General features: G+C 37.0%; 1 pseudogene; it reads left to right on the top strand.

Annotated features, from left to right (window-relative positions):
- Window positions 1-547: 547 nt before the first annotated feature.
- Window positions 548-2,529, top strand: LOC141500282 (dnaJ homolog subfamily A member 2 pseudogene; annotated as a pseudogene).
- The last annotated feature ends 12,345 nt before the right edge of the window (window positions 2,530-14,874 follow it).

Below are 14,874 nucleotides of genomic sequence, written 5' to 3'. Positions count from 1 at the left end.
ACCAACAGGTACTTGATAAGGACTCCATAAAAATTCCCAGAGCCAGGACTCAGGAGAAACTTTTTTGGCTCCACCTGTTGTCTACATGTTCCTTATCATATCTGTGCTTTCAGTCTGAGCCTGCTCTCCTTAGGGAATTTGTATAGACAAAGGAAAGAGTGCCTGGTTTGGAGAGTGTTCTGTCCTTGCTATATACTCTCAATCAGTATACTTTTTGTAGAAGCTAATTAATGTCAACTGGCTGGTTAATTTTTGGGGACTAAAATAAATGATCACACTTTGAGAATGACAGAACTAGAAACTCCAGATCAGAGGATGTGAAGGTTGTCATTTCCCTCTGGGAACCTCACCTAACAATCCAGTGCAAGTTAGGAATGGGGGAGGGATGTTAAAACTAAGTGATCTGTAAGGTACCTGGTACCTTTAAGCTCTGCTTTTATGATCCCATGAGAGTTTTTATGTCACAAATTCAGTTATGACATCTGAGTTAGTTATAACATCACAAACAAAATCTTACACCCATAAACATGGAGCATCATAGTGTGTGTCCAAATGATAAACAACTTATTTAAGCATGGCTAAAATATGTTATGATGTCTATAGACAGATTTTAGTATTTCCACAGATTTGGATGAGAAAAAAAGTGACATCTTTATTGTCATTAACCTCTGACTAAAATTTAGCACCTCCTCCAATAATTCAAAAACGTGATGCTGAGAAGGGATCCATAGGTTCCAACAAGCTGCCAAGGGGGTTCATGCACACAGTAAGGTTACAAATCCCTGTTCTGTTGAATTCCTTTTTAGAAGTTTAAAATAAATCCAAATATCACCCAGTTACCAAATTTGTGTCTCCCCTGTAGTTACTGAGTAGATTTTTCACTGGACATTTCAGTGGAGTGTTTTCTTGCTCTGAGCAGTTTCTCTAAGAATTGAATGGTTGTCGCTCTTCTTCCCTCCTCCGTGTCCTTCTCCGCAGCCGCAGCCGCTCCGGCCTCTCCAGGGCCCGCCTCGGCCGCCGCTTTCTGCCATCCTCCGCCCTCTGCCCCGAGATGGCGAACGTTGCCGATAAGAAGCTCTACGACCTCCTCGGGGTCCAGCCAAGCGCCAGCGAGACCGAACTGAAGAAGGCTTACAGAAAACTGGCCAAGGAATACCACCCTGATAAGAATCCAGACGCAGGGGACAAATTCAAAGAAATAAGCTTTGCATATGAAGTTTTATCGAACCCTGAGAAACGCGAGTTATATGATCGATTTGGAGAGCAAGGTCTTCGAGAAGGTGGTAGTGGAGTCAGTGGCATGAATGATATTTTTTCTCACATTTTCGGTGGAGGATTGTTCAGTTTTATGGGTAATCAAGGTAGAAATCAAAATGATAAAAGAAGTGAGGACATGTTGCATCCACTCAAGGTGTCTTTAGAAGATCTTTATAATGGCAAGACCATTAAACTGCAACTTAACAAAAATGTTCTTTGTACCGAATGCAATGGCCAAGGGGGCAAGACGGAAGCTGTTCAGAAATGTAGTACGTGTCAGGGTCAAGGTGTACGAATTATAGTAAGACAGCTGGCTCCTGGGATGGTACAGCAGATGCTGTCCATGTGCTCGGACTGTAATGGAGAAGGAGAAATAATTAATGAGAAAGATCGTTGTAAAAAATGTGAAGGAAAGAAGGTGACAAAAGAAGTGAAGATTCTTGAAGTCCATGTAGATAAAGGCATGAAACATGGACAGAAAGTCACATTCACTGGGGAAGCAGACCAGGCTCCAGGAATGGAACCAGGAGACATTGTTTTGTTGCTACAAGAGAAGATGCATGAGGTATTCCAGAGAAATGGGAACGATTTGCTTATGACCTACAAGATAGGACTTGTTGAAGCACTATGCGGATTTCAGTTCACATTTAAGCACCTAGATGCTCGGGAGATTGTGGTAAAATATCCATCTGGCAAATTAATTGAACCAGGATGTGTCCGTGTAGTTCGAGGAGAAGGAATGCCACAGTATCGTAATCCCTTTGAAAAAGGTGATCTTTACATAAAGTTTGATGTACAATTTCCTGAAAACAACTGGATTAGCCCAGAGAAATTTTCTGAACTTGAAGGCCTTCTTCCAGCTAGACCTGAAGATCCTAGTGTGATTGGTGATATAGAAGAGGTAGCTCTTCAGGAGTTTGATAGTACTCAAGGCTCTACTGATGGTCAGAGGAAGGAAGCTTATAATGACAGCTCGGATGAGGAAAGTAGCCATCGAGGACCTGGAGTACAGTGTGCCCACCAGTAAATATTGCTTTAAAAAAAGATAAAAGAAAAGTTGCACAAGAGGAAATACTTTCCAGTTTTGCCTGATTTCTTTTCGACTATCTAGCTGGATTGTCTAAGCAATCCAGATGAACTCATGGACATCTATTGCTGTATGTGTAACCTTTACATTCGTTATAATAACCTCAGAGTGTATAATTTAAACTAACTTCATTTTGACTGTTCTGTAACAGAATAAAGCACTTGAAAGGCTAAGATTCCCTTTCACATGGGTTCCAAGTTTCAGGTGCTTGATTTTTACAGATGTGTATATTTTGTTTCCTATTTTTAAATTCAACTCCTATATTGTAAAGTTTATGTACAATTTGTCCCGAGGCTTTGTATTTGACTGCACTTGCATAAACTACTACAATTAGAATAAAGAATTGCATAACCTGTATCTATCATTTAGATGCATGGTCAATGGGCTTTGCACCCAATGGGTTTGGAACAGAGTGGGAACAATGGACAAACTGCAATGGAAGAGACTGTAAAGTTTTGGATGGCTTTTTTGTTTTTTGTTTTTTTGCCATCTTGTGAAAATTTCTGAAATGAGTAATAAAAATAGTTGGTGGAAAGTAAAAAAAAAAGAATCAGGGCAGCTAGGTGGCACAGTGGATAAAGCACTGGCCTTGGAGTCAGAAGTACCTGGGTTCAAATCTGGTCTCAGACACTTAATAATTACCTAGCTGTGTGGCCTTGGGCAAGCCACTTAACTCCATTTGCCTTGCAAAAACCTAACAACAAACAAACAAGCAAACAGGAATCTAATAGTGTTGCTTAAATAGTTACCTATCACTAAACCTTATCAGATTTTCTTAGGGAAAGGATAGTACTGGGATATAACAGAATATATGGATGCAGTTTGTGGCGGGTTCATATATTTACAAGATTTGAAAATTGTTTGTTTTTCTATAATATGCAATCCCTTCATATTGTTTATATCAGGGAATTGATCCAATGCTAGCCTTTTGAAGCTAACTATGTGATGTCCCACTTTTTCTCTAGTTGGTGGTTGTGCTTAGTGGCTATGAATTTAGCTGTATCACAGCCCATGTAATAAGAACCACAAAATGACATTTTTCTGAAATCCTAAATTTATTTTAGATTTTTTTCCAAGTAGCTAACCAATAAATTCATATGTATTTATTAAGCACCTTCTCATAACAATATTGACTTTCATTTATATTCCATTTTAAGATTTAAAAACTCTTCATGACAGCTCTGTGAAATAGAAAGAATATGAGTTCATTTTACCTATTGTAATTTTGAAGGAAGAATTTAAACCTGAGTCTTCTGATTTCTAAATCATTTTCATTTCTTTCATGTCTGATACAGATTGTTAGATCATTGAAGACAAAAGAAACACAAATGATTTGTCCACTCTACAAGAAGTATACAGTCTTGCAGTTAATAAGAAATCTACACATGAACTAAATAGGAAAAAAGATAAGGTCCTAAATTGTGAGATATTGATCATGAGTTCAAATCTGTGAAGATTTTGTAAAGGAGGTGGGTGGGGCTCCATCTTGGTATAGATATGCATCAGAAGATGAGTTATGGGACCATACATTTTAACTTCTAATCTAGTCCCTTATTCCACATGCAAAGAAGTTGGTGATTAAGCTCAGTTCCTCTGACTCCAAAACCAGATTGTCTTTCTTCTCTACTACTTTGCCTCTCATTACAGGAGTGAGGAAGACCACTAAAAACCAAATCTCTAATAATACTTCCATTTTTTCATATGAAAAAGATTTCTTGAATCTGTATTTAAAGAACCAGATATGCAAAATTCTGGATATGCAAAATTTTCTCCTTTAGTTACTTTGGGAGTACAAAGACATGTAAGATATGCTTCCTGTTCTTGAGGAACTTAACAATAAGAAATGCCATATGCACAACTAAATATAATAGGGTCAATATTGTTTGTAGAATAGAAATTAATATCACTTAATACTCCAGTTCACTACAATAGAGAAGAAAAGAGCAAAAATACTATTATTCTAGCAGAGTTGCTCTTCAAGTCAGTCTGGACCTGGCAACTCTAATGAGCAGGTGATAAGAAGTTGATTTCTGTTTGTTTTCTTTGGAAAGTACTGAGATAGTACTACCATAGTCAAGAACACCTCTCTGATACTCATTCCTGAGCATTGATGGATGGATATATATTTTGTCCATCATAATCAAAGAGGGACATGTCATCATGTGCATGATGACATGACAAATGTTTATTATGGGGGGGGGGGAATGTTATGCAAAGATATCCTTCTCACTTGTCTTTTCCAACATGATTTCACCTCTTAGCCTGACTGATAGGAAACAGAACTTTGGTGATGTCTGGATACTACCAGAGTCCTTGGCTACATAGTGCTCCAGCAACACTGGGCAAAGTGCCAGTATATGATTTCCTGGCAATAAACTTGGTGACAACAGGGTACATTCAGATCTGTTTCTCAATGGGTTAATCATAAGTCTAGTGGTTTATGGACAACTATACAAACTTTTCAGTAGTAGAACAAAACCTCTGCCAATCAGAGACCTATGACATCCCATTTATCTTGGTACACTCCCCAGAGCTTGAGCTCACCCACCTCCTCCAATGGAACCATGATGCTTTCCAAGGTGTCTCCCCTCTCAGAGTGATAGTTCCAGTGTAGCCTTGCCTTTCACAAAGAAAAGAGAATTTTCCCAGGGCTCCTCATGACTTCTCTGTGATCAGTTGCATTACCACATTGGACATCACCACTTCAGATTCAGGCATCTGAACTTGACTCCTGTTTGAGAGGGCAACACAGGATGTTGCCCATCCCCTTTCCTTTCTCTCAGGACTGACAAACCCGTGTTTAACCACTGTTCACATGGAACCCTTCTCCACTTTGACCTCCAAAGTTCTCATTTGACCAGCACATTGGCAACCTTCCCACCTTACCTTCAACTACAGGCTAAGGAGTTTACTGAGAGAAATTAATATTTCTCTTTCATATTAATAGCCAATAGTAAAATTGAGGAGATCTAAGTTTTTATTTTTCTCTCCTATTTTTGTAATATCTCAAGGATAGGACTGATGGAAGATAGAATTAACAATTTTTTTCATTCTGAGTTTTGCTACTCTTAAGGTAAAACACCTTTTAGTTTAGACTTGGGTGGAAGATGTAGATTCTTTGAATATTGTTTGTCCTTCATACTCAAAGACCATGTCATCAGAGAGGTGAACTGGATTTGAATGAGGGGATACTGTGCTAAGCCACAAGCCTCACTTTCTCCTCTGGGTTCAGGGGCTAGATATGAATCAGGACGATTAGAGATGACCCTGGATGTGAGGCAATCAGGGTTAAATAAATTTTCCAAGGTTACAAAGCTAGTAAATATCAATCTGAGGCCAAATTTGAACTCAGGTTCTAATCACAAGACAGGTGTTCTATCCATTGTACCACCGAGCTGCCCTAATTTCTTTGAATAGATTGTCCAAGGCTAATAGTGGTCTGGATAAAGGGAATAACTCTCTCATAATATTCATCCTCTCATTAATTATTAACCAATCAGAGTTGATTGTCATCCTCAAGTACTTCAAGTCCACTGCCATGAGGGTTTTTGACATTGGGGAATGCTACAGATGACCTTTTATTAAAATGCTGGCATTATTAATAAAATTAATAATTATCCAGAAATTGTCTCTTGAACTTCTTCTTAAATGCTATAAATACCTCTCTTTTATAAGGGAATGTTTATCTTTTTTCTGCTCATATAAATACCTATTTACCCATATTCTCTCTACTGTCATATGTCCACCATGAAAGGGGTAAAGGGTTGTAACTACAGCACCAATGCTACATTAGAATACTGATGGTCAGGATGTTTTGTTAGATTTTTTGTATAGCCATTGGGTTTGTGCTTCACATTGTAGTATTTTGATATTTAAATTTATTATTCTATGGAAAATAAAAAGTAAGGAATGGAACACTGCTTCACCAAGGTCAAGAAATACTCAGAACAGGAACATGGACCAGTTATTCTTCTTCATTCTATTCTTTTCTTTTCTTTTCTCGCTATATTTCATTTCCATCTTCCACCACAAGAACTTTGTCCTAAAGCTGTCCCACCTTCATTCTACAAAGGAGTTTTTACAGCTATCATTACTTTTAGAATTTTAGGACTGGAAGTATAGGATTCATGTAATTCAACAAAAAACTTAGAAACTCTCTCATAATACCTAGAAATATTATTGTATCTTAGAATTCTTCAAAGCTCTTTATAATTTTATCTTCATGAGTACCACTTTTACTGACACTTATTGCATCCTCTCTACAATTTATTAGATAGATTTCTAGGGGGGTCTTTGACTGAATAATTCATCATCATGTAGCCAAGGTGGTGATGAACTTTGCTCCTTCTCTAAACAGTAGAAAATGTGCAAATGTTTTCATGCTCACTGTATTTAATAGAATTACCACTCAATATGATGGAAAAAAGTCAGAGAATGCTGACTTGTCTAAATGTTTAATTCAGCCAATTTTTTTTCTCTTAAATCTTCATTCTATTCTGATCCTTTTGGTGCTGAGTATCCCTACTCTCTCACCTCATACTCCACACATTAGAAGGTCCATGGTAGTGTTGTGCTATGGACATTGTGGGAAGGAAGATGCTTCCTCTCATCATAAGCCACAACTGAGAGATCAGAACAACCTCAGAAATGAGCACCATGATTGAAAAGAACATAGATCTGTAGAAACCACAGTGGGTTTAGAGGATAGCCTAGAACCTAGACTTGTCTGTTTCTCCATCTGAGAAAGTTCTGAGACAATTTGTCTTCTAGACAAGTTGGCATATTTTGTTTTTGCCCCCTCAACCAAACAAAATGGATGGGGGGAGGGGTTGGAGTAGAGATAAGAACAGATACTAAAAGACCATTTTTCCTCTAAAAACACAACAAGAAAAATCCTTAGCAGAAATGTTTGAGTTTCTCTTTGTTTTATGCTTATGTGTATTAAGTGACAATCTTGTGACCTGTACAAATAGTAAGAATCTCAACAGGGATCATTCTTTACTCATGTTTAAGTACAAAGCAATATATTTAGAGCAGAAAGGGTTTTAATAATAAAGACAGTTAGGTGGGAGCTTTTTCCAGACATTTGGTGTGGGGCAAAAAAAGGGGGTTTCAAATTCAGTTTTTCTGATCCCCCTTTCATGTGTCCTTACTTCTAATTATTACCAATGAGCACTAATTTATTCTATTATTAGGGTGGCAATAGTGACTAAATGTTATTTTTCCAACATACATTTTCATATTTTTTGACTTTTTAGATCTTTTTTGGTAACTGTTAATTTACCAGACTGTCAGTACACTTATACTCTCCCTGAATACAAAAATGTGGGGGGAAATAATAGCTAAAAATAATAGGTCTCATGAAGGCAGAGAAAATTGGAACCTTTTAATTTTTTTTCTTAACAATGTGAGCTTTAGAACCAGAGGCTGGTTTTAGCTGATTTGGCCACCCAAGGTCAAAAGCAGTACTGGCTCCTATCCAAGCTGTCCACCCCTAACCTTTTAGTCCTTTGGATTTCCAGTAGGTCAGGGACTATGACTCCTAATGAGTAATACAGTGGTAGTCAGACTTATGCACATGGGTTGGGAATAGCTGAGACCAAACCTCTTTAATTACATGTATTAGCCCACTAACACTGGAATGCCTTCTAGCATTTTGGGGCAGGGGGAAGTCAACTTAACAATCATATGAAAAGTCTATGTCTGCAGGAGATGCCAAAGCAGTCCCAAATTTTGACTGCAGATGACCTTTCTCTTTTTTTTCCATGCTAGTATTGACAGTCGCCTTCCTCCTCTGGATGTCAAAGACAAGATCAAACATGGTGCCTGTTAACTAGCTGTCAGTCTACCTAGAGAAACAAGGAGAGAGAACTTGGTAGAAAAATAGTTAAGGACCCAATAATTGGCAGAAATGTTAGTGGCTGCCCCAGGTCCTGCTGTTAATAGAAATCCATAAGAACAGTTTCTCCTAAACTTCCCTGAGGGAAAAAAGAAAAATCAATACTTGTGAAAAAAGACTAATACTGAGTAGACTAATTTACTTTAACTTATGGCTATGACTATCTTTGCTATTTAAAAAAATAATTCTTTAGACCATTTCTACTTTGATGATACTTGCAAAACTAGAAGCCTAGAATTTTTCATACTTGAATCTGTTATTAAATACAAGTGGCAGGGATATGATGTAAGAAATTGAATGAAGAAAGGAATTCAAGAATCAGACATGGATTTCTTTTTAAAGGCATGATGGGTGAAAAGGGTTATTAGGCCATCTGTAGCAAGGCTTTAAATACTGCTCCACCCAAGGTTATAAATGAGGAAATTAAATATAGTAGCAGAGTTTATATCTGAAGCAGTTGTCCAACTTTTTCAACTTGGACCACTTGATCAAAATTTCACACATGGAGTATCCAATGAATTTAATTAAGAAACAAGCTTACAACTATAACAGTTAGCATTTTTAGATCTGTAGAGTGCTTTATATATTGTTAATTTTATTCTTTTTTATCTTTTTTCATTTTATTTTTTTATTTAAGGCAATGGGGTTAAGTGACTTGCCCAAGGTCATACAACTAGGCAATTATTAATTGTCTGAGATTGGCTTTGAACTCAGGTCCTACTGACTCCAGGGCTGGTGCTCTATCTACTATGCTACCTAACTTCCTCCTGTTGATTTTATTCTTAAAGCAAATATACCAAGATGACAGAGTAAGCAGTAAATTGTTGAAACTCTACCATTTTTATCTTCAGAATCCATAAAATAGTGCCCCAAAATAAATCTTGAAAAAGTTGAACCAGCTAAAAACGTGGGTGAAACCATCTTTGAGATCAAGAAACTTGGAAGATTGATAGGAAAGGTTTATCTCACTCAGATAAAAACAGAGCACAATGTAGGGCTGGAAGTGTCCAGGTGAGCCAGCAATAAGTCCATCCTCAGCAAACCAGAACTGGATCCTGATCTCCAGCATGGTGGAAATGCCAGCACCAGGATATGTTTTGGACCTCAGTATGGACAAGAGAACAGGCAAGACTCCAGCCTTATGAACTACCATGTGCTTTAGTATAGTCCCTGGCAAGCAGGCAACCTGCAATGACCAGATTTCTATGTACTTGCGTGTAGCCTATGGCAATCAGGCAGCCTCCACTGATCAGACCTCCACATGTTTCAGTGTATCTCCCAGAGAAGTTTAGAAACATCTTATCAGCCCCAGTAGACTCTAACACTTGCACTAGGACCCTGGTTCAGTATCAGGTAAATTGCCTGACCCTTACAGCATCCAACAGCACAAGTCAGACCCTATTATAGCCCCTAAATACAATACCAGATATGAAGGTCCCCCATAGGTCTCAGGGCAACATTGGTTCAGAAACAGATAAATTATAAAGGCCCATAGTCCCTAGCACAAGAAACTTGAGATAGTGTTTTTTCCACCATGACAGCAGAGCTCAAATTTAAATGAAAGGGGAAAAAGCCAAAAAGATAAGCAAAAAAAAAAGGCAAAAAAATCTGACCTTTGAAAAGTTATGGTATTATGGTAACAGGAAAGATCAAGAAACAATCTCAGAAGAGGACAACAATGTCAAAATAGTTTTGAACAAAGTCCTGAGAAAAACAGGAAGTCTTCTCAAGTCAGAAAGAACTCATAGAAGAGCTCAAAAAGAAACTTGAAAATCATTTAGGAGAGGTAAAGAAAAATTGGGGAAAAAATAAAAGTGATGCAAAAAAAAGTCAGCAACTTGGAAAAAGAAAACAATTGCTTAAAAAGTAGAATTGATCAAATGGAAAAGAAAATACAAAAATACACTGAAGAAAACAACTCTTTAAGAGTACTTGACCAAATAGAAAAGAAAATACAAAAACTAATTGAGAAAAACAAAAAAATAAAGTTAAAATTGGGCAAGTGGAAGCTAATGATTCCTCAAGACATCAAGAATCAATAAAATCAAATAAATCTAACTTTAATAAAAAAAATAGAAGAAAAATGTAACCTATCTCATGATAAAAACAATTGATCTGGAAAATGGATACAGGAGAGATAATATCAGAATCAATGGACTATCTTGAAGCCATAATCAAAAGGAGGACCTGGACAGCATCTTATACTTTATGTTTCTTCCTTAAGGATATGATTTCTTTCTCATCACATTCAGTTTGGATCAATGTATACCATGGAAATAATGTAAAGACTGACAAATTGCCTTCTGTGTGTGTGTGTGTGGGGGGGAAGCAAAGTAAGATTAAGGGAAAATTTGTAAAACTCCAAATAAATAAAAACTTTAAGTAACCAAAAAAAGAAATGAGGTCTTTATCAGAGAAACTTGTTTCAATATTTTCCCCACAGTCACCATTGTTGTATTTCCCTCTATCCTACTCATCTCTTTTATTTTATTCTCTCTCTCCTTTCACCCTACCCCTCCTCAAAAGAGTGTTACATTTGATTACCCTCTCCTATGATCTTCCCTCTCTTCTAACATCTACACCTCCCCTCTCCACCCTCTCCCCCATCCCCTTTCTCCCATCCCTTTCCTCTAGGGTAAGATAGATTTTTATATTCAAATGAATGTTTATGTTTTTCTCTCTCTGAGCTAATTCTGATGAAAGTAAGATTCATTCACTCCTCCTCACCTTCCCCCAATTCTATTCCACTACCAAAGCTTTTTCTTGCCTCTTTTATGTGAAATAACTTACACTAGCCTATCTCTACTTTCCCTTTGCCCTGGGAAATTCCTCTCTCATTCTTTAATTCCATTTTTTGGACATATTATCATTTCATATTCGACTCCCACCTGTACCTTGTCTTTATATGCTCCTAACTGCCCTAATGAATGAGGTTCATATGAATCATCATTATCATCTTTGCATGCAAGAATATAAGCAGTTCAACATCATTAAGTCCCTCATAATTTTCCCTTCCTATCCATCCTATGTTTTACATGAATCCTGAACTGTCTAATCAGCTCTGGTTCTTTCATTCAGCAAGTTTGAAACCCCCTAGTTCATTGAATGTCCATTTTTCCCCTGAAAGAGGATGTTCAGTTTTGCTAGTTAGTTGATTCTTGGTTGTAAAGCAAGCTCTTTTGCCTTCCAGAATATCATAGTCCAAGCTCTAGAGCCATTATTGTAGAAATTACCAAATCCTGTATAGTCCTGACTGTAGTTCCAAGATATTTCAATTGTTTCTTTCTGGCTGCTTGTAATATTTTCTCCTTGACTTGGAAGGTCTGGAACTTGTCTATTATATTCCTGGAAGTTTTCATTTTAGGAATCTCTTTTGGGAGGTGATTGGTCGATTCTTTCAAATTCTATTTTTACTCTCTGCTTCTAGGATAAGTGGGTAGTTTTCCTGGATTATTTCTTGAAAAATTAAGTCAAGGGTTTTTTTTTTTGGTCATGATTTTCAGGTAGAATAATAATTTTTAAATTATCTCTTCTGGATCTGTTTTTCTTTATCCAATGAGATATTTCACATTTTCTTCTAGTTTTTGATTCTTTTCACTTTCTTTTATTGTTTCTTGATTTGTTGTAGTCATTAGTTTCCCTTAGCTCTATTCTATATTTGAAGGAATTATTTTCTTCCTCGAGCTTTTATATCTCCACATCTGGCAAATTCTGTTTTTAAAGAAGGTCTTCTCCTAATTCACCTTTTGGACTCCTTTTTCCATTTGACCCACACTGGTTTTTAAGATGTTATTTTCTTCAGGTTTTTTTTTTTTGTATTTCCTTCACCAAGCTGTTGATTTGGTTTTCACAATTTTCCCATATCACTCTCATTTCTCTTCTCAATTTTTCCTCTAACATCCCTTACTGTTTTTCAAAATATTTTTGAGCTCTTCCAGAGCCTGTGACCCATTCATATTTTTTCTTGGAGGCTTTGGATACAGAAGCTTTGACTCTGTTATCTTCTGAGTGTGTATTTTGATTTTCTATAGCACCAAAGTAATCGTCTATGGCTGGATTTTTTTCTTCTGTTGTTTTCACATTTTCCCAGCCTATGACTTGATTTTAACCCTTTGTCAAGTTGGAGGATGCACTGTCCCAAACTTTTAAGGATTTTTGCAACATTTTCAGGATTACCCCCCCTCCCCCAGGGACCCACAAGTTCTCAAATCCTCCAAGGTCTTATGAGAAGTTATGACTTCTCTCCTGGTCTATGCTATGGGGCCCCAGACTGTGACCTGGATCTGAATATGGGTGAAGTCACAGAGTCTTGCCTCAGGGATAGCAAAGAGACCTCTGCAATCCCCCCCAACTCCTTTACTAAAGTGGGTTGGGCATTCTGGAAGCAGCAACTGGGTGGCTCCCTGCCGGGTGGCTCCCCAAGCCTGTTCTTCATCCCATAGGGCCAAGTCTGCACTGAGGCCTGCACTGGACTGGGCTCCACTTTTACTCTGGTGGTTAGTTTTCCTACTTACCTTCCCCATTGTCCTTGACCATTCCTTGGCTGAGAGGTCTGGAAACCACCACTGCTTCCATGGACCCAGGCACCCTGATATCTGTTCCTGGATGGCTAGAACTGGTTTGTTTCAGCATGATCAGGCTGCACTGAGGGCCCTTTCTAAGCCCCATGCTTTATTGCTTTACTCCATGTTCCCTAATTATTAATATCTTTCTGTTGATCTTCCAAATTGTCTTGAGCTGGAAAATTATTTCACTCAGCTTTTTTTGTGACTCTAGAATTTGGTTAGAATCATTATTTAAAGGTATTTGCAACAGTTTGGGGGGAGAGTTCTTAAGTCCCTGCCTTACTCCACCCATCTGGCTTCGCCCCCTGAAGCATATTTTTCACTTTATTCTATTTGTTTTTAATCTTTTTCTTCTTTTACAACTCTGACATACATAATGATATAAGATGACATAAAACATGAAATGTGTTTTATTTGAGCCCATTTTCAGAAGAAGAGAAAGAAGGCAGGGAGAAAGAAAAATTAGGAACTCAAAATCTTGTAAAAATGAATATTAAAAATTGCCTTGTTGTAATTTTGGAAAAATATTATTTTAAAAAATCTGTATGATAAGTGAAATTACTATATCTATTTTATGGATAAGGAAACTAAGACTCATAGTATTTCATTTGCCCAGTGCCCACAAATAATGTTTGATGTAGAATTCCAATTCAAATCTTCCTGATTCCAAAGCCAAAACATTATATACTACAAAATATGTCCTCTCTCTTTTGTCACTTAAGACCAATTATATTCAAATATATACCAATTCAAATATACAACCATTTATATTCAAATATATGAATGTATATGAGTATGAATACAAACATACATACACATATGTATGTATATATCAATGTATAGATTCTTCTCCAGGTAAACTATTTCCAGTAGTTAGGTATTATATATTTGGACCAAAAATCATATTTGTACATCTTATGATTTAGAGAAAAGCACTAGATATCTATGAAATTATATCATATCATATATACATACATATGTATATACATATGTATGTATGCATTCCCTGCATTGTAGGGAAGTTAAAGGGCACTCTACTATTTATGCAAGAAGTTCTTACATGTATGTACTTCTTTGTAGCTCACAAATTCAATGCATAAGTATTTATAGGTAGCTTACTATGTGAAGATAACTGGGGCTATAAACATAGTATATACCAACAAATACTAAAAACTGACATTCTAGTGAGATGAGAGTAAAAATAATAGTAGATGAGGTGGCAAGGCAAAGGAGAGATATAGAAAAGTTGCTCTAGGAATTATTGAAGAAGACAAAACACACACATTAAGTCCTTTGATCTTTACAACGTGCTTGTGAATTGGGCAGAGCTTATGCCATTATCTCCAAGCAAATGCATGAGCAAGAACAAGATAAAATTATTGCAAACTATAGATGTGAATAATTAGGGGACATGGAGTAAAGCAATAATTGAGGTAAGGTCACAGAAAATGACCTTTCTGTCTACTGTCTCTACAGTAGACTGTCTCTACAGACCAGTGACTCAATGTGCAGCAGAAAATAGCCTTGCAACATTTTTCATATTCTTCCTTTCTTTGAAGTAAACACACGGTACTTTATTTTTTAAATGTTCGATGATTGAACATTAATTTCATTCTCAATTCCGCCTTCCTCATCCACTGAAAAAGAAAGAATAAGGCAATGAAGGAAGGTAGGGAGGAAGGAAGGAAGGAAAGAAGGAAGGAAGGAAGGAAGGAAGGAAGGAAGGAAGGAAGGAAGGAAGGAAGGGCGGGAGGGAGGAAGGGAGGGAGGAAGGGAGGGAAGAAGAGTTTTAATATCATTTGATTATAGTCAAACAATGAATTTCCACATTATGCACATTCAAAAATGATTTTCTTATTCTACATATTCATTTTATCTTTGACACGAAAGGAGCAGCTTCATTCTTCATTAGTTCTCTGAAATCATGGTTGATTATTTAATCAGCATTCTTATGAAATGTTCATTTTTGTGATGCTGTTGTTATAGCATAAGTTTTTCTCTTTTTTCTATTCAATTCACAATTCTCGGTGTATTTCCACCAAGCAATCATTAAAAAAGAAGAGATT

This window comes from Macrotis lagotis, chromosome X, assembly GCF_037893015.1.
Source record: "Macrotis lagotis isolate mMagLag1 chromosome X, bilby.v1.9.chrom.fasta, whole genome shotgun sequence".
Lineage (NCBI taxonomy): Eukaryota > Metazoa > Chordata > Mammalia > Peramelemorphia > Peramelidae > Macrotis > Macrotis lagotis.
Note: the sequence above shows the minus strand (reverse complement) of the source record. Positions and strands in the feature narration are given on the sequence as shown.